The sequence below is a fragment of the Pipra filicauda genome, unplaced genomic scaffold (assembly GCF_003945595.2).
Source record: "Pipra filicauda isolate LSUMZ 115617 unplaced genomic scaffold, ASM394559v2 scaffold90_size2875636_pilon, whole genome shotgun sequence".
Classification (NCBI taxonomy): Eukaryota; Metazoa; Chordata; class Aves; order Passeriformes; family Pipridae; genus Pipra; species Pipra filicauda.
Window position 1 is genome coordinate 155,454 of NW_024105098.1, and position 20,676 is coordinate 176,129.

Here is a 20,676-nt window from a genome sequence, read left to right on the forward strand (position 1 = left end):
TTTTCAAAAAGATACGTTTCTATGTGGATTATCCAGTAGGGCAATTTCAGTTTAGCACACTATACAAATGCATGCAAAACCACAGCCAAATGAGTAAATCAGTGAGCTATATGCATGGTTTATTAGATCTAGCATACTCACCAGCTTGCAAGACCAAGAATTAAACATGCAGACCAGCTCCTTATCTAGTCACCACATCAGCAGAATAATAGACATGCTTTATGGAGTCCATACAGGTACGAAAAATAGCAGAAAAATCCCTCTCATAATAATAAGCATAACTATATAAATGTCTTATTTGTGTGACACACTGGAATACATCCAAACCACGCAGTGGCAACTGTGGTTTAGTCCGTTTACTCACATGTTTAATAAAGGCACTTCACAAGACTGTCCAACTTACCTTTAGCCCTCAAGTAGTTCAGATGAGTGCTATTTGTTTAGTAGCACTTAGGTTTAGTTCTAATCGCTACTTTAAAATTTTATTTCTTCCCTTTCTGGAGGGCATTGGCTGAAATACCCTGTGAGCACCTTACCCTTTTAGCCACAACTACAACAGTGTCTTCTGCTATTCCTCATGATCCGAGCAAGGCAAGCTTGGGAGCTCTGGTCCAACTACGACTCAAACCTGCAATTAAGTCAAAACAGCACCTCTTTACCACTGGAAAGAAGCAACAGTCACGTTTACATTAACTGTATCACATTGATATCGTAAAACATTTTACTGCTTTCCAATGCACTATACTGGAAGAGCTGATAAGCATCAACACTGCATTTGTAAAGTGCCAGACAGTACAGAGCTTCAGCCACAGCTCATGGTTACACCACCTTCAATAAAGATGCTTAGGCTACAGTAAATATCATCTACTCAGCCACCTCCCATCCCCCAGACAGGAGAACACTGCAATCTGCCCCAGCACAAGCCAAACCACACCACGGACTGCAGGAGAACTCTCTCCAAATACAGGAAAAGGCCGCTCCTCACCTCGGCCCTGCCCGCTCCCACAGGGATAACTCAGCAGGGGCCTCCATGCAGCTGCTACTCCTCTAGCCCACCGCCAGAGGTAAGTCCGCAATAGCCACAGAAGAGTTTCCCGCCTCACACCTGCGGCCGGTGTGGGGACACGGGCCCCTCAGGGCGCAGCAGCCACACAGCTCCCCCGGGACAGCAGCGCCGTGGTGCGGCCCGGGGCAGGAAAGCCCCAAGCCCCGGAGGGACTGGACAGCAAGGCCCAGAAGAGCCCCGTAGGGCACGAGCCTTGGAGCCCTTTGCCCCAGGGAGTGGGAAGGTGGGGAGGCTCCTCCCGGCCGGACAGACGGACGGACGGACACGCGGCCCGGGGGCCCTCGCGGCGCGCGCAAGCGGCGGTTGCGCACGCGGCCCCTCACGCGGCCCCTCACGGCCCAGCCCCGCCCACGGGGGGTTTTACGGTACAAAACCAAGGCACAAGTCTTCGAATGCCATGGTGTTAAAAACAGTTGCCTCAGTTAAGGAACGTGGCTTTTACTGTGCTGACATATGGCACGATAATTTTAAGCTGAGACAGAAACTATCGGGGATAGGAGCCGGACTTCATATGCCTCACTTCTGAATCACTTGTCTTCAGGCTGGAATTCTGCTGGAGTATTTCAGCTTCCCTGTAGTAAGTTCCATGTAACGCAAAACAATTTTGTTTAACTTTTCTTAGTAGGAATCTTACATGCTTGAAAAGGACATGTCCAAGACCTTGTTTTAATCATTTACATGTGAAAGTTCAAGGAAAAATATTTTAAAGTAGTGATTTTCCATAATTGATTCATGGGAGGAGATCTTAATACAGCATTCTAATTTGGAAAAACTTGTCTTAAGGGCCAGGAAAATTGTTGGTGTCTGGCAGTTATCAATAATCAAGGCAAATTTGTACTTGAACTGTCAAAATCAAATCAGCTTCACAGTCAAATGGTTATCTGTGGCAAGAAAAGGCAAACTGCTGCTGAAGCACCTTTTTTTTTTTCCATTTTCTCTGGACTTTGGCTTTTATTTACAGAAATCTTGGCCAACTTTTAAGCCTTTCAGTAGAGATGGGTTGGAATTTGGGATGTGTTCAGTGCTCTCAAATTGAATACAGTAAAACTCCTTACATATATTTTTCCCTTAACTGCTCATTAAACATGGGGTGTTTGCACTCAGTGTAAATAAGATGTGATCTGGCTGGCACCTCTGTACACAAATATAGTAGAAGTATTAGCAAACTATTTTTCTATAAAAATAGAAATAAAAATTAAAAATAAATTTTAAAAATATGCAAGAAGCTGACATCTTAAGGAATGGTAAAATTGAAAAACAGGGAGATGGAATTTTTCTGAACTTCAGAGTAGAACATGAAATATTAGCTGCATTTAATCTGAGAACTGAATTAAAGTCTGGTCTGCTCTTGCATTAAATCAATCTTAGTTGCTGCACTCCTTCTGGAACTTTTCAAAGATTAGAATTTTCAAGTTGTCTTAAATGGTATTCCTTGCATGCCTTTGTAACACTGGTGAGAAAAGGAGATGATGCTTGGAAAAGGAGTGTTCCAGAAGTTCATTTACAGCAGCGGTAACTAAGCCTTTGCCAGGACCAGAGCAAATGAATTCTGTTAAACTGGCTTGTAGTATTCTGTATTATAAAATTCATACCTTTGTTCTAAGTGTACGAGCAAATGTCTTGTCTAAGACAGATGTTCCTGTAAAGTGAGCTTTTCTGAGAAACAGGGGAAAGCATGTTTGGGGAGTAAAAGGTCAGGTGTAAAGGGTTCTGAATGCCAGGAATGGGATATTGATTTTTTTCTTATCTATGTAAAATCATTCCTAATGTGTTCTCTCCAACCACTGACAAGGCTTATTCTAATCACTGTCTGAAGAAAATGAATAAGAGGCAATGAAAAATCTGCAATATGGAAAAAAGATTCTTCCTTTAGGAAAGAAAAGGTTTTGATTATGATTCAAGGTGTTTTTACTGACTGACTATTCAAGGTGTAGTTTCTAATTACTTTAATTATCTCATCAGTATTATAATGCTGGAACTATTTCAATCATGTGTATAACTGATAAAATTAATTTCCAAGAATCATTATTAAGCTTATATCCAGTAATATAAAGCTATAGTTCTTTTGTAGCTATTTTATGTAGTAATTTTTTTACCTTACACTTCATTGACTCCATATGAAACACTGACAAGGCAAGCTTATCAGATGACGAAATCTATTTGGGCTTTTTTTAAAAAACTGTGTGCTTTATGGCCTTTTAAGGTCATAATTTTCCCATTCTCATTTCACTACCACAGTGCCACCATTCACCTAGTGGCTCCTGACCCAAACAAGCACTGTTTGTTCTTTGACTCTGCATAATTTGACTTAATTATGAAAAAAAAAAGCTACAGACAGGATTGATGTTTTATATAATTGAGAGTATTGCATTCATACTGAAGATTCTGCAGAAGAACTTAGACCACTTATGTGGACAATTAAAGGATTCATTATGAACACTGACACTTCCACGAAAAGCAGCCAGTTTGACACAACAGAATCACAGAATATGCAGAGTTGGAAGGGACCCACAGGGATCATCAGGTCCAACTCCCAGCCCTGCACAGGCCCATCCCCAGGAGTCACACCCTGTGCCTGAGAGGATCATCCAAACCCTCCTGGAGCTCTGGCAGCCTTGGGGCTGTGCCCACTGCCCTGGGGAGCCTGGGCAGTGCCCAACCAGCCTCTGGGGGAAGAACCTTTTGCTGAGATCCAACCTGAGCCTGCCCTGGCACAGCTCCAGCCATTCCCTGGCTGCTGTCCCTGGTCCCCCCAGAGCAGAGCTCAGTCCCTGCCCCTCCTCAGGCCTGGGCTGCAAGAGTAATTATTGGGCTTTTGCTAAATGTGGATAGATCTCAAGTACTCTGAGGAGGAAAAGCATGAATCCTTGTTTTAATGGAATCCATTGTGTGCCTGGAAGCTGTCAGAGTCCTGATGAATTATGTTTGCAAGAAGAGTAAGTGATTCCCTGCCAATGCATTACAGAATGTTATATTGATTTTACTGCTGGCATATAGAATCTATACAGCTTCTCGGTGGGTATGGAAATCTACATTGCAAATGAAGTTTTAATAACTGCTATGCAGCTATTACAAGTGAATTAGAAAGATTTTAATTCTCAACTAACTCCTGCTTTCTCCATGGCTAGGTTCATGCTGTCTAGTACTCCAAAACACCAATTAATGTTTTTCCTTTATTACTGTTGGTGCATATTCATTATAAATTTGCCAAATATTTCTTAAAATTATTTTTTATGAATACCTGTGGCTTTGGGAAGGAAAGAAATCTGAAATTACTAGATAAAGCAAAAGCACATAGTGAAATATCCACCCTAAGATGGTGTTTTCTAATGACCATAAAACTTGAACAAACAATGCTTCTCTACATTTTTGTGGCCGTGTTGGCATATCTGTGGCTTTTTGAAACAATCAGATACAGCCTTACTGCTAATTATTGATTTCACAGAACAAAAATGGTCCTTTAACAGAGAAGGATAACTTCATTTTTGGTTTTTAAAGAGAAGAGCGTTTGTTTTGTTTATTTGTAGAGACCCTTTCAACTGTAGGGAAAACGTTTTGCTTTAATAAATACTGATAAAGAGGACCAGTTAGGAGTGGGACTAGGTTTTTATGGTAGGGAAAGAACTTGTGTTCACCCCTAGCTAAAACCAAACCGATTTTTTGCAGACATTGGTTCCCTTTTGTGCTCTGTTGCAGACTTTCTTTGTCATTAGGAGCATCTTCTCAGCTCTGTGTGATTCCTTGGTGCATTACAGGAAGATATTGTTCTGCAGCACTTACTGAGAGTAATGTGGGGTTTGTTCTTTCAAATTTCAGCTGGGCTAAAATGAAGTTCTGCTGCAGCAGCAGCCCTCCTTTTCCAGGAGCACCGTGCAACAAGCTTCATGGTGTTAAAAACAGAAATGGAAAAAAATGGACAGAAAAAAATATACAAGTGATTGATGGAACATAAATGGGTACTGGGTCTGTTAGACATCCCTCCACTACAAGAGCTGCAGAATCTTGCTGCTGACATAGACCAGGAGGGTTTTCATCTGAGTCACCTCAGTATGTGATACGAATGATAAACAAGTGAATACTCATAAACAGTTTAGATGAACCAACTTGAGGATGCCAATAAGACCCAAGGACCACTTCTTCTTAACGTTTGCAGAGTAGAACCTTGTGTGCCTTTGTAAGTGCACATTTTTCTATACCTATTTTAATACTAGGTAAGCTTTATTCCAGTGAATACAACTACTGTGCTTCATAGTGTGCATGCTACGAAGAGTAATGCCAGAGGATTACTTTTTTTTAAGTTAATGTCAAATCCATTACCTGCCAGTTTCTCTTCCTACTTTGTCACTCTTTTATAACAGAAGTCCTCTAATTGTGTGTTTTTATAGACTGAATCTTTAAGTCAATAAATGTTTTTATTGACTTGTAGGGAGCTCAATATTTGGATAACATTAAAGTGGCTGGCTTATGGGAGAGCTCTGAGAAGTGACTGAGCCCTATAAAATGAGTAGATAAATGTTTGCAAGCTCTGAAGTGCTGACAGAAAAATATGGCATAGTCTGCTATGTCTTGATTCTCCTTTTGCCCTGGCGTAAGACATCTCTCTACCCTGCTTTTTTATCAAACAGATAAGAATTTTCAATTCAGTGTTTTTCTGTCATTAACTCTTCTGGAGTGAGCTTAAGTGGGACACTTTCTGGTAGTTTGAGCATTAAGTTGAAAAGATATTAATCTGGGTTACTTTGGGAACCTGTAACTGCAACATAAACTCTCTGAAATAAGGCTGTTTTCTGGAGACAGCAGTGATTCAGGATTTAAGCTCAGGGCACACTGATGAAGCAACTGCTTCATGGGACAGCAGTGAAAATATTTTTGATTCCTTTGCTTTCTGCAGAACATGGTACTTCCAGAAAGCACAGGAAACTAAACTAGAATTTCTAGTATTATGCTAAGGAACTTTCCAGCTTAAATGTATGAAGATAACTGACTGGTTAAGAAACAGCTTAGAAAAATATAGAGCAGATTTGGAAAATACAATAATATTTTTTTTCCCCCTATCTTGGCTGCTTTGGTACAGGACAGTGGCATGGTCAAAAATACCCTGTTAAATATTTGGACCTGGAAGCCATGAAGGAGAAATGCTACTTTATCCTTTTTTTCAGGATGATCTTTGGAGAATTAGTTATTGTTTCTGTAGCTTTTTTAAACTGGGGTTCTGGCCTATCTACCAAGATAGCTTTTGCACTGGAGACACTGAGCTGGCTTGCAACTTATAAATTTTCCTGGTACATAATAGATCAGGTATTTTCTTTGACTTTCTGTAAATCCCCAATGCATCCTGAGTCTGGGCCTCTGTCATTTGGTAAAGTATTGATAAGCCAAATTCAGCAGTTACTGCTTAAATATCAAAGTTCAACTAATCTGAAAATCCTGTGCAGCATTTTGAATATTCTTAACGAGGATATTTTTTCCTCCTGTGATTTACTGTGCTGATAAAATAGTGCTATTTATGAGCAATGAGTTGTGATTTGAATTCTGTGCCAGGGCCCTTTTTTGCTAAATCTCTGGAATTAAATAGCTGAAGAAAAAAATTTAGGTTCTAGATCTTATTTTTTAAAAATATTGAGCTATCTGATTCCCACTGATATCAGCTGAGGCTAAAGGCCTGCAATTACAATATTTTTCTAACCATTTTTCTACTTAGTTATTTCATGGGAGTTTTAACGTAGTGTGCACCTTTGGATGCCATCAAGATGTGAAAGATTTCCTGCCTGGCTGCTTTACCTTTGCACTCCTGAGTTGGTAAAAATGGAGAATGGAGACTTGTCAGCTAGAAAGATGTGCCCGAGGTCTGCTCCCAACAGCAAGTCTTCTGTTTGCAGGCTGGCTTGTTAGGGAAGGAAGATCTTCAGATGTTACAGGGGAAGGCAGATGTTGATGGTTCTTGCAGGATCAGTGCTCAAATAAGGAAGATAGTAATGGAATTCTCCCAGTTCCCAAAGAATAAACTTAGTCTAGTCAGGAATCTTACCTACATGAAGGCTTCTCTTCCCATTAGCCAACAAACTAGTTGCCTGAGTCTAAGCAGAGAATGTTGCTTTTCAGGTAGCTGCTGTGGCGTCACAGACAAGGAAAAGGATAACTTAGAACAGAGCTTGAAAAGAGAATTGCCATGTAACAAGTCACTGTACCAAGAGTGGTTACACTCTGTGCTTGAAATAAGGGTTTAATTTAAACTTAATGAGTTTGCTGCCTACTGGTTAGAACTAAATTGATTAGAAGTATGTTTTGTTTTAACAACTGTGCTGCAGGAGAAGTGTTTATTACATAGCTGTTGAAGTGACTGTTTTCTTGATCATTTGATATGTCATGTCCAGTAATAAAAATGGATGTAAAGCAATGCAGAATCCATCCTACTTAGGGCTCATAATTAAATGCTTTCAAAAAATGTTTATCAGAAGTCTCCACTGTGGCTTGTAGCTAATTTGATCAAATGGTAAGATCTTTCTCATCTCACCTGTGTCTGCAGCAGATAAAATTGTGGGAGGGATATGTTGCTTAATTAACCCTGCAATTCTTACATTTGGGTTAATTAGCATCTAAATTAAGGTTTCTTTTGTATCATATGCTTGGTGCTGTAGTTTATTCTGCACAATTTATTCATCTGCTGCTAAGATATTTCTGCTTGCTTAAATGCTTTGATTGTTTTCATATGAAATTATAAAATTTTTCCTCTGCCGTATATGCAGCTCCTTGGGAAGCAGTTCCATGACACATCACCTGCTCACCAGGATAACTGAGTGTTCAGAGACTTAACAAGATCCTGATTGCCCTTGATATGGACCTGAACAAACCTGGAATCCTGATTTGGTCCCCATGAAGGTTATGGGTGAATGAAGCCCACCTGCAGTGGTGCTTGGCAGGATTTAAATGTGCCCAAATGTTTCCTTGATTTGGATGCCTTGGTCTGGATACATTCAGCCATTCCAACCTGTCTCTACTTATTCATGAGGCATCACTTTATTTATGAAATGCAAAACATTTGACTGGAAAATGGCTGAATTCTTCAGAAACATCTATATTCATAATAAAGATGAGAAAAAATGAAGACATTAAAAAGTTGTTTCAGCTTTCTCATCATATTAGAGTAGGAAAGCTCCAGATTTCAGTTTCTGACACTGAGACCATCACAGAGAGATCCAGCCTGTGACCTTCTTCACTCATGTACTCAGAGTTTCCCGTCACCCCTCTGATGGATGGCTTAGGGCTGTCCAAGTTAAAAGGGTTACACAAAAATCAGAGTGAAGAATAGAACTGTGTTCTGTTGTTTGAATTCCCAGGAAGAATCCTTACTCGAAAGGACAACAAGAGTTTGCAAGCCCCTGCAGTGAGAATGTAGGGCCCAAGCACCTTCGACTGCATTGCTGTTGGTTGGATGGCTGCAAAGAATTCAGTTGTTCATCGAAGCACAGGAAGTCACTGGCTGATGTAAAACCAGTCTGGATAAACTGCTTTATTCGAAGAATTGATGTAAATCAAATGCTTGTTGCAACTCTGAGGAGTACTTTTAAATATGGCTGGCCCACATAACTTGCAGTCTCTAGCTCTTCTTAAGTAGACACTGTAAAGAGTAGGAATTAAAACGTTAAGAATAAGCTGAGAAATGTGGGGTTTAATCTTTTCTCATTCCAAAACAATCTGTCAATGTCAGGCCCAACTTAACTGTGATGAACAATTTCCCTGTAAAGGAAAAACCTTTATCACAGAAGCTCCTTAAAACAGCTTATGAATTATTTCACAAGGAAAATAGCTGTTTTTAGAGAATGCTTCATAAACAGGAAGGCCAAATCTGTGTTCTGGATTTCCAGCAATGAGAAGGCACAGCAGTGGTTTTATGAGTTACAGGATTTCATGCACAGAGGTCCATGACTAGAAGCCTCTACAGTCAGCTCTTAGGAGCTTACCATGATGATGTGTAGTCTTCAAACCACAAACTTTCAGACTGATTAAATTGAGCTCAGTGTATTGTCATCTTTGCAAGACAGATTTTTCTTTTGGCTTGTTCATGCTGTATAGTGCAAAAAAGCCCCAGAAAAACAAACCCCCCAAACCAACAACAAAAAACCTGACTGTGCAATTATACTGAAAAGTCTGAAACAGTGCCGATATGAAGTTAAAATTATTTCCTTATTGTATCTGTGAAAAATATTCCTTCCTAATGCATTATTCATTATGAACACATTAACTCTGGATGACATCAGCCCAATTGAGAAGCAATTTGATGGAAGTATTGTCTAGGAAACCATGCGCTATTCCCCTTAACCACCGAAATGAAATAAGCTAGCGAATAAATATTCAACACTGGTACTTTATCCACTTTTCTGTAACTGATCAAAACCAAGCTGTGAAGCATGTGAAAACTGAAATTAGCCTATTGTGCAGGAAATCTGTGCACAGTATGAAAATAGGTGTGCGTGTGTGTGTATGCACAGCACTACTGAAGTATTTACTATTCTTGAGGCTGACAGAATTGCTTATTACTGCTGAGACTTTCTGTTGTGAACAATTGAAGAGAAGGTCTTTGCCAAAATGTAACTTTTTGAACTGAATTTTCCATACCTGAAAATCTGCTTGAGTCTGGATTTTTGGTTTGTTTGGGGCTTGGTTTTTGGTTCGTTTGGGGTTTTTTGTTGTTTCTGGGGCTAAACTTGGTAACCTTATTGTTCTTGTAATGTAATACTGAGGAGAAATGCAGGGATGGGAGGACAGAAGAGGAAGGTGAGCAGGGAAAAAGAGCTAATTGACTAATGTCTAGACCAAGTCATTGAACTGCTCATTCAGACTTGGGGGAGCAAGCTGTGCATCCAAAACATGACCAGTCTATTCTGAGTTGTGCACCTTAGTTCTGTCTTAGCTTATATGTGTCTGTTCAAGGGGGCTACAAAGCCACCTGAAATACAGACCTAAATGTTCCTGCCAATATGAGGGAAATCCCAGATGGTGAACAGCTGGCTATGATGATGCCCCAGGTTTCACTTCCTTTTCAGAGAGATGCTAAAGGATTTTTACCAGCTGTTGTTGCTGGGAGCAGCTGACAAAGTGGTTTTCAATGCATATTTTTAGTTTTGCCCTGAATATAGCTTAGTTAGATGCAAGGATCAGGTTAAACACCTCTCTCAGCATTTTTGTTGTAACTGAATCACAATATTTTCCATTTATTACAGAATGAGAAAACATACAGTGTTGATTTCTGATATAGAAGTTACTATGTCAGAGCCTTAGCAGGGATAAATTACATCAGATTGCATCAGCATATGTATGTCACTGCTTAAGTCAGATGAATTGGCTAAAGTGAAAAAGGCCCAGTGAAGGATAGTGGGATACAGGTACATTTATACTTCATGCAGCATATTGAGTATTTCTGCAGAAAGTGAGCTTCTTCCCGCTGTGGTTCACCACTTTTTTGGAGTAGTTGCAGTGCAGTGACCAAGACTATTGGAAGTTACAAGCATAATTAGTTCCTCTATCTTATGCACCTGGGAATCAGAGTATGGGAATAAATGATTCCCTTAAGCAGATTGAACAAATAATTTGTGATGGTTAGCCAAAGAATTATCTTGTGCCTGAAGCTTGAATTAGAAAAGCAGATTTTTTGAGGGGGAAGTTCCTGTAAGGTTGAACCACAGGCACTACTGTATCTGGTATTGAATGTTTGGGAAGATAAGAAGGTATAATGCTCTTAAAGGTTGACACTGGGTACTGTGGTTCTCTAGGGAAGGAGGAGTTTCTGAAGAGTGAGGGGAAATAACTAGAAAAGGCTGATAAATGATGTTAAAATGTTTAACGAACAGTTGCATCCTGCAGTATTTGGTAGCCTTTATAATGTTGTTGCAAAGCTGGAGTAAACATGAAAATTACTGTGCATATTATAAAAAGTGTGGACAGTACAGCAATGAAGTACTGAAATAACACAGCAGAGCTGGAATGAAAACGGTCACAAAAATCTGACCCTGTGCAAAGCTCGCCCAGGAGGGAATAAGGCAACTGCAATCACTATTACTATGCAGAGTGCTGCCTTATCACACACAGCAGTAGGTAGAATTCACTGTCAGGATTTTCGTGTCTTGTTTCCAATATGAGATTTGTCATTCAGAGCAGACAGCATTAAATGGCACCTTTGTTTTCTACTGAGTGAGGATATGCACCCCTGAGCATCAGTTTAGCCCTGGAACTTTCGGATAAAATGAAAGGCAACGTACAAAGAACTGACTTGTTTTCTAAGAATAAGAGTGAAATATCTACAGATCTGGTCATAATGCCAGGGTGGAAAAGTAAATGAAAGAACTGGCACTTGTGTCTCTTTGCTGTGTCATTACTATGATTTGCTGGGTATTCAGCATATTTAGAAGAATCAGATGAGGTGGTCAGTGCTGGGGGTCAGGTATTTAGGGATTACCCAGGGAAAGCTTTGATCTACTGACAATTCTTCTGTACTGAACTGGTGGCTGTAGAAAGATTGGTGATGAATCCTCAGAGTGGAAGCCAAATACACACAATATAAGTGTTTCTCTTGACCACTTTTTAATCCATTTATTAATTAAACTGATACAATGTCCTTGCACCTGACTGGTAGCTGTGCATTGTAAAATGATGGTCAGGTAGATTCCAGCAATGGCAATGAGCTGTTCAGGCATGCCAAGATACTTCTTCATAGATATCAGTAGGATGGCTTATCCACTGGGATTTTGTTTCCTCTAGCTTTTATTTCCATAGCTTTCTGAATATAAATGTGTAAAAAGAGTTTGAAGAAAAGATGTAGAGATTTTAACAGGACAATATGCCATTCACATTTGAAACGACTGTAGGTGACTCCAAATGGTACAGAACTAAAGAACTGGCCAAGCCTTGCCTAGCAACCCAGTCATAGAAAATTGATTACTGAAGAAAATGCCATTGTTTTGGTGTAGCTTAGAGAATTACCACTTTTTAAGTAATACTTGTCAAGAAATGAGTGTCTCTGGTTTAAAATGTACAAAATAACATTGTTATCTTGCAGTGACACTATTAAGAAAATTACAGAACTGGTGTTTTGTGAAGGGATTCGTGATTTGTCATCTTGACCAAAATATGAACAATTCTATTTACTGGAAAGATTTATATATATATATATATATATATATATATATATATATATACCTAGGGCAGAATAATTCAAAAACTTTATTATTGGGAATAGAGGCAATTCCTCCATCTGATAACAAAACTTTATAGCAAAGGCACTTCTTTGATGTTAATTTTGTCAAGTTAGGTACGTGTCATTTACTCAAAGCCCTTTTATTTGCGGACTATTCATTAAATGTTGGAGATATTGGAGATTATTTTTGAAGCCTGTCGAAGCAGTTTAAAATATTCCATATATCTAGCTAATACCAGTAGGCTCTCATTTATTTTAATCCGTATATGATACTCAAGTGCTCCAGTAAGCTTTAATTATAGAAGCAAAACCAGTGGAAGTGACCTGCAAGAACAAATGGGTTCTTTTTCCCATTAACTCCTCCTCCATCCCAGTCTCTAGCTGCATCCTCAAGGTCTGAAAAAGCCTTACCTCATCTTACACAGAAGAGCTATTTCAGTGCTGTGTTCTGTTTTCCTAGACAGAAAGGACAGCGTAAAAAGGATGCTCTCCAGTACTTTAAGGCACGAAAGAAGTGTGAACCATGTAGTAGGACCTGTCTTACTGCATGAGAAGGCAGCCCCAAGTGGACAGCCCCAGCTTTGACTCTGGCCTTTTGCTGTCAGATTGATCAGAATTTCCCTGTTGGGAGCCTCACGTGCACAGCTCATTCCCACTTGCCCTTTAGCATCAAGAGAGAAGCTTCAACACTTCCCCTCATGTTTAGTGTCATTACCGAGGGACTTGAATAAGACATGACACACCCCTTGCAGCTTTTGCTCTTGGTTGCTTTTTCTATACTGGCATAAGCTGGCTCCTCTTCAGGGAAGTACTTAGAGATGTGCCCAGCCAGCTATAGGACTTAATAGGGGTACTGAAAAACATGTCTGAAATACCTTCCTGAATTCGGACATTAAATAAACCTGCTTAGGATGCAAAAGGTATATTTAGGGAACAGTGAAATAGGTAGCTGTGTTCCTGTTTACTTCTGAGGGAAGTTAAAGTGAGTTATTCCAGTAGTGTTTTGGTAATATAGCCAGTTCTGGTGTCCAAACTTACATTATAGCACTGAAACAAAATGCATACACATTTGCAAAATATTAAGTACACAGCTAAACAAAACAAGTACATACTTGTCACAGTGTACTGTGGCTTTTTCTTAACCAGCACGGATATATTTTTAAACGGTAGGTGCACACTGTGCGCAAATATTGCAACGATATTTCATCCCTAACAGAGCACGGGGATAAACTAAGTGAAGTCACAGCATAAAAATTAATTTTGTGCATTTCTTTTAGAGAATAATGGAATTTTAAGGAAGTCATTATGTTTACTACCTACTGAATGGTCTTAGGGGACAGACAGCCAAAAATCAAAGTATCAGCTGTTTGACATTTGTGCTGGCACAAAGCCCCAGTTAATTAGATCTAATGTTACAGCCATGACTCAGTAGCATTCCCTTAAAGGAAATTGTGGAAATGGATTTTAAGACAGTTGAGGTTTCATTTTTGCAATGGAATATCTAGGTGGAGGCCAATGAATAGAGAGTTTAACAAAGAGCTGTATTAGCAGAGTTCTCCATTTGTTCAGGGCCTGGAACAGAAATACACCAAATTTATTGCATTGTTTACTATATCAGTTTAGCTGACTGACCTTCAAAAATACTGCAACAAAACAAATATAGCTGAGCAATTTTCATGTGCTTTGGATTTCTGTGTTGCTGGTTTTGACTGACATGCTGCACCACTTTGAGTTGCATTCCTGCTGTGCTGCTTCAGAGAAGCCTTACATGGCAGTGAGTCTCCAGGCTCCCACTTGGGTTCTGTCAGAGGCCCAGTCAAGCATTTCCATCATGTTTCTCAGCAGCCTTCAGCCTGACACTCACATGGCCATTTTGAAAATGAAGCTGTTTTGTTTCTAGTCAATAAGTTTGTGGCTGGAGGGCACAAAGATGACTTTTCAGGCCATTTCTGTTCCCGACAGTCGTGTAACAGAGCTGGTCTGCACTGGTCCTTACGTCACTGATCTCAAGCTACTTGGCTCTGACCTGCCTGAAAACCTGCAACAGTTTGGCCATTTTATGTGCTGCATACCTTTGGTCATGCCCAAGATATCCAGTGATGAAGGTTGGAAGCAGTTGGAGAAGAAGGCTGCTGGAGCCAAAGTCCCCACTGATCCCTCTTGTAAATTCGTCTTTAAACAATGTTACTCCACCATCTGCCGAAGCCCTGGATAGAGATTTAATATCTTCCCTAATGGATACAAATTTAATAGGAACAACATAGCTGAACCATCCACTAGCTTTGAGATCATCAGCTACTTCTCTGGGAGTTACATGGTTCTTTGATTATGCAAAGCAAGTAGAGCAGATATTCCTTTCCACGTTCTGCTCCTCCAAATCAGCTTGAATTGTACCAGGGTGTATCCATAGTTTAGGAACCAAACTACAGGTAGGCAGAGTTCTCTGTCTGTGTTAAGGGCTTTTGGACAGACACTTGTGGAATGTTGTCTTGGGATCTGCAGAACCTATTTTGATCGGTTTCCTACGAAGATGAATTATGAATTTACTCCTTTCAATGTATTCACAGCACGGTGTATGGAAACAGCTATACAGGAACGAGCAACAGTGGTTTCCTTGAAGTAGCAGAGCATTCTTGAGCAGCAGGAGCACAGCTGCCTAGCACAGCCTCTCGTTATGGTGGGAACTTCTGAGTATCTTTTCAAGTGAAAGATTTCTGTAGTAGTGTAAAACCCAAAAACCTGCATTTCTGGAGCTGGCAGGGCTGTTGAGTGCCAGTTCAGCAGAGTGTGATCGCTTTGGAGAGCTGCTTATTGTTATAGACTAATCAAACAGACTTTCCCTGATACATCCCTAATTATTACTTCTATAGAGTTAGACTCTTTGGCAGCCTTGGAGGATTCCTACCTGAAAGTGCTTCAATGTTGTTAAAAATTTTGACTAATAAACTAAATAAGATACATTTCCCCTAGTAACCGGGGGAATTTATCAATTACCAATTGTATGGCTCAAAAGCCCCAGATTTGGCATTGGAGTTCTGGTTTTGAAACTGTTTTATGAATCATCGTTCAGTGAATGAACTTTAAAGTTCATGTTATTTCAAGTTTCTAAATCCAGCCATCAGTATTTACAGTAACTCAGTAAGTAAGAAAATACTCCTATTAATCATCCTTGTAAAAACAGACCTTTCTGAATACACTTAATCTATTTCTTGTCTAAGAGCCAGATTTGCCCTTACTACAAAAGCAAATTAGTCTTGTCATTCTTAGGGTTTGATTGTTTGGGGGGGGTTGGTTTTGTTAATTTTTTTGTTTGGGTTTCTTTTTTTTTTTTCCTGTGTGTCTTAGTTTATAAGACTACAGAACTGATTCTCTTACCTTATGGATGACTTTGGTCTGCTAGACTGTTCTAGATGATGCTGTGAGCAATACTTACAGCCTCCTTCCTCTAGAGCATAACCTGAAGAGGATTGAAAAGCTCTGTTTTTACCAAAACTCAGAAAGAAGAGAACAGAGCTGCCTGCTTTATTTGAAACCCTGTCTGCTTGGGAAACAAGTGTACTAGCAGGTTACTATCACTGCTGCTGTAAAATTAAAATATTTTCTGGATTAGGTGGCTACCTACTCGATCGCCCAGCAGTGATTCAGGTGTCTACAGGCCATCAGAGTATGTACCAGAAGTCCTGTCAGCAGTTTGTGCTGTAGCTCTGAGTCCTCTGAAAATGATCACTTTTACAGCTGTCCCCCAGTAGAGCTTCCTCCATGTACTGTAAACTGAGGTTCAGTTATGAACCTGTTTGGTTTTTATTTGATATGTGGTCTTAGAATTCCTTAAATAATAACTGCCTAAACTTCTCTTTCTCCTGCTGAATAAAGATCTCTGGAACTTGCTAGTTTATTAATAACTTCAGCTTTCACTTGTTTCTGCATCATAATGTATACCTGGGTAGAAATAAATATTCTTCATTTGAACTCCCATCGAGTAATGACTGTTTGAAAGTGCTAAGGATCTGCCATATAACTCCAAAATGTGTATTTTCCCTAATTGTTAGCCCAAAATCTCTTATAGTGAAAATGCACACTAACAAATTGACCGGCCAGCATTAGTGTCAGCTCAAGCTGTGCATGTAGCATATTCTGAAATGCTGCTGCCCCACGGGAGCTGTAACAATGTTCCTAATGTGTTCTGCTCAAAAGCAGAATTTCTCTCCCTTCCCAGGCTCTGTGCTGAAGGGCTGAGCAGGAAAGGTCATGCAGCTGGGACAGGGACAGCAGCCAACCTTCACTCTGTGCTTGTGCTTGTGCTGATTAAACTTCTGCTGCCTTCAGAGCGCTCATCCCCTGGCTCTGAGACCTGTTTGTTCAAGTGGTGGTTTCTGGAGAACTTTAAAGGCCTTCTAGTTGCATGCATGGAAAAGCAGTATGGAGAAAGTAATGTATCAGAACAGCTGGAAGCTAACCAGCTGTTGGAGAACCTCCTTTGGTCCTGCCACTTCTCCACGGGCAAAGCAACAAGCTGCTCTTTGTTAGTCCCAGTGTAGGCCACCACAGGAGGAGATCCTTTGTGTAACTTTTTCTTTAGGAGTGAAAAAAAGAAAAAGGCAAGCAAGCTCCCATTTCTTGATCTGAGATCACATGCCCAGCCTGGTAGTAGTTTCTTCTACATGCAAAGACCTTTCTCCATTTTCGCTAAACATCAAGAAGTCTCTCTAGCTGGCCTGCAACTGTAACTGTTACAGTCCAACAAATTTCCAAAGTAGAAACTTCAGGAGAGGTATAAACAAGAGAAGAACTTACTTTTATATCTTTTCATTAGGAATATCTTGAAGAATATCTCTTTTCGTGGTGCATAAAAGATTCTTGCTGTAATTTTGCAGAAATGGTTCAGTGGGGGATATAGTCTTACAGAAACTACTAAATGCAGCCATGACACAAAATTAAGATTTGGGAGTTTCGGGGAAAGAGGAATCAGTTTTGTGTGTACATTGTTGTTGAATGCAGACTTGCTGACAGATGGGTGTGGACAGCAGCTGGCAGAGGAAAATCTTTTTTCATGTTTTCTTACAGTGCCTGGTAACTTTGGCAGAATTACCACGCATTTGGAAACTGGGCACTCAACCTACAGACTCCTTCAAATAAAACATTTGAGCAGCATGGTTCAACAGCACATTTTTCCTTCTCAATTGATAAACTCAGTTGTCTCTCTACTATCTGTACTTCTCTGTAAAATCTGTTTTCCTTTTAATTCCAGACCCTTGTGAACTGTTGTTCTGGTCTCAGAGTAAAACAGAACCAGAATATAGCTCTTGGTACAAAAAATACATCAAGGCTGGATAATAATCTGCACAGGGGGGCCAAGTTTCCCTCTAATCCAAGGGGGCTGGAGTAGATTGCTGTGGAAATAATCCTGAACAAGTATACACAGTAAAAGACCTACCCATAGTCAATTGGATCATACATATTAGTCTTGCTTACAAGCCTGCTTGGTACGTCTTCATGATTCTTTAAGATGCCTTTAAATCAGCTTGCAATCAAGAAGAATTTTTTTTCCCAGTTTGAAGTGGGAGGGTCTCTCCTGTAACGATGCAAGGATACTGGCTGGAAAGGTATGGACACTCTTAGTACACCCTGCCCTGTGCAGTGTCCAGCCTTGGCCCCTCCTGCTCTCTCCTGGTGGTAGAAACTTGGTCATCTAGTGAGGAGTGGCTAAGTGCATTGAAGTCCTACACTGACTACGGGAATGTGTGGAAGAAACAACAGCAGGTTGTTGGATTTATTGGCCCACATTGACCTCAAAACCTATGAAACTATCACATGTGTCTTCGATTAAAAATTCTGCATGAAAATACTTTCTCTGACACTGTCTTCTCAGCTGTGTTGATTTATTATTTCTGGAGTCTGCTGCTGAATGAAGGCAATTAATTTTTTGTTAGCAATAGGCTGTATCTGCTGCTCCCACCCTTTCTGGAGGAGCACAAGTACCTTTCAAAGTGCCATTAATCATCTTTCCTTAGGAGCTGCTCAGTCCTAGCTCTGCAAAAGAGAAATTTGAAATCGAAGCTTAAATCAGAGCAGTATGTATTTTTGACTAAAAGTTATTTCAGAGTAGCAGGTAGGACTTCCCAAATTCATCACATCCCTGTAAATTTGTGTTCATTTTAAAGAGATTGGCATGAAACAATAAAGCAGCACTAACTTTTCTGAAGTGCCTGTTGTGATACAAAGAGCCTAACAATGTAGTGAACTTGGGGATGCTCTATATTGTCACTTCTGTCAACTTGATTATTCACATGTTACCAGGAAAGGCCTCTCTTGCTCCCCGGTGGCATCTGAGGTTTTGGCAGGTACAGAAAAACAGCCTGAACCACAAGGACCAAGTTTAGCCAACTGACTTACACAGTTATCACTGTTTTGAGGAGCTGCCTGAGGGTTTCACAGGGACGGGGGGTACTCTGGAAAATCATCAGGTTACGCAAATATCTCAGTGTTTTCTTCTCTGATATTCAGCTGTGCTGGAAAACCCTTCTCTGTGCAAAAAGCTGAGCTGTCATAAAGATGCCAGTTATGTTTTAAATAATGAAAAATAGCTTGCATGAGGCAAAAAGAATGAACGTTTCTGTGGTCTGATTCATGTTTAGGTCAAAAGCACATAGCACACTTCTCTAAAGAAGGCTGCAGACTAAGAGCTGAGCTTGCCTGAGTTTCTTCTGCATATCAAGCGTACGAAAATTAGCTTGCTGAGATAGACTGAAGTTCAGGGGGGATATGAAGCTGTATGTAAACTTACTAAGATATCTCTTACTGCTGACCTTTTTCTGAGATGAATCCCCTAAAAGCAGGGAAAGAAAAACCTGGTATTGTATACTTTGTAGAAGGGGAACTGGAGCAGAAAAGCAGTGATAACCTTCCAGCAGCACTGGGATCAAACCCCCAAGGTGCAGCAGACAGCTTTCTGTAGGGTCTGCTCAAGGCCATGCAATGTGTGCGTGGTGGCAGTTTTTAGCCAGCAGGCCCTGGAAAGCCTCTGCTGATTGGGGACCTCCATTGCAAGAGCAATTGGGAGCTGATTCAGGCCACGTAAACAAAGCTGTGCAAAGCCTGCAATCAAGTGAGCACATGTGCACAGCTGGGTTTAGCTGACACTTTGCAAATCAGGATTTTACTTCTAAATAGCGTGCTGACAAGAGCAAGGTCATTTAGAAGGAAATATGTATTTTTAGAATGTCACCCTAAAAGCTTAGAAATTCTAATTTCCGATTTCTCACAAAGGGTTGGGGTTTTTTTAGTGTTTAAACCTTCACTTAAATGTACCCAACTACAAGACCTCAAAAATGTAGCTAGAAAAAGCCTTATTTAGTTAATGAATTGGCTTTTGGTAAATAAAAACTTGTCTACCTTAGACTTTCAAAGCAAAGTGGTACCAGCAAAATATATAGTCTTGACTTTGACATGTCCAGTTCATTGAGGTGGGCTTCTATTTCCCATCGACTTCATTGGAATTGAAAGGCTGTAGTCTGTTGACCTTAAACACTGCATTTCATTCATGACAATAGGGGTTATGTGAGGGTGTCTTGAGGGTTCTGTTGTGAAGTCAATTCTGAACTGAATTTTCTGAATGTACTTTAGAATGAAAGATGGACCATAGGTTTTCAGAAGTTGGTTTTAAAAAGTGCATTCCTCTGGCTGACAGCATGTCAGCAATACAGCCACTGTAAGACAGGTACAGGGACTTCTGACAGCCTGAAAAATTGGGGTATTCCTGACTGCAAAGTTGCCTCCATAGCTGTTACACACAGGAAACACTCATGAATAGTCGGGACATTTTGGAAAAGTTGTGTTGTTGTATAATGTGCTCAGTTGTACCGTTAAGTGCTTTTTCACAGAATTACAGAATAATTGGGGTTGGAAGGGACGTCTGGAGATCATCCAGTCCAACCCCCTGCCAAGACAGGGTCACCTAGAGCAGGTTACACAAGAACAGGTCCAGGTGGGTTCTGCATGTCTCCAGAGAGGGAGACTCCACAACCTTCCTGGGCAGGCTGTAAGAATTATTATGGGATCATACTAATGAAGAAGTTGTCTGTAAAGCAGCTGGGAAAAGCATAAGTATTTAAAAAATACAGTTTTGGGGAACTTGGCTAGGGAGGCCACCCAGACAGAATGAGAATCAGGCAGGCTGGCAAGGGGCTCTGTTGATCAAACCAAAACCAAGACACCAGATAATCATAACTGCCTTATTTGGAACCTAAGAGAAAAAATATGGACTCTTAAAATAAAAATAAATGGCCTGCATGGCTCTTAAATTCTCCCCCTTCCCTTACACATATTGGTTATGTGGTATCTTCATATCTGTGCTATAAAAGGTTCTATTTCTGCTCTTTTAGATGTAACAGGACAGAGAAGGTCCTTTAGGCTGAAAGGG

The 20,676-nt window shown here is 40.3% G+C and overlaps 1 long non-coding RNA gene across 1 annotated transcript; it reads left to right on the forward strand.

Annotated features, from left to right (window-relative positions):
• Positions 1-1,448: 1,448 nt before the first annotated feature.
• Positions 1,449-8,718, forward strand: LOC120325275. The gene is made up of 2 exons (XR_005567185.1): positions 1,449-1,643; positions 8,404-8,718. It is a non-coding gene; the product is annotated as an uncharacterized LOC120325275 (long non-coding RNA).
• Positions 8,719-20,676: the final 11,958 nt, after the last annotated feature.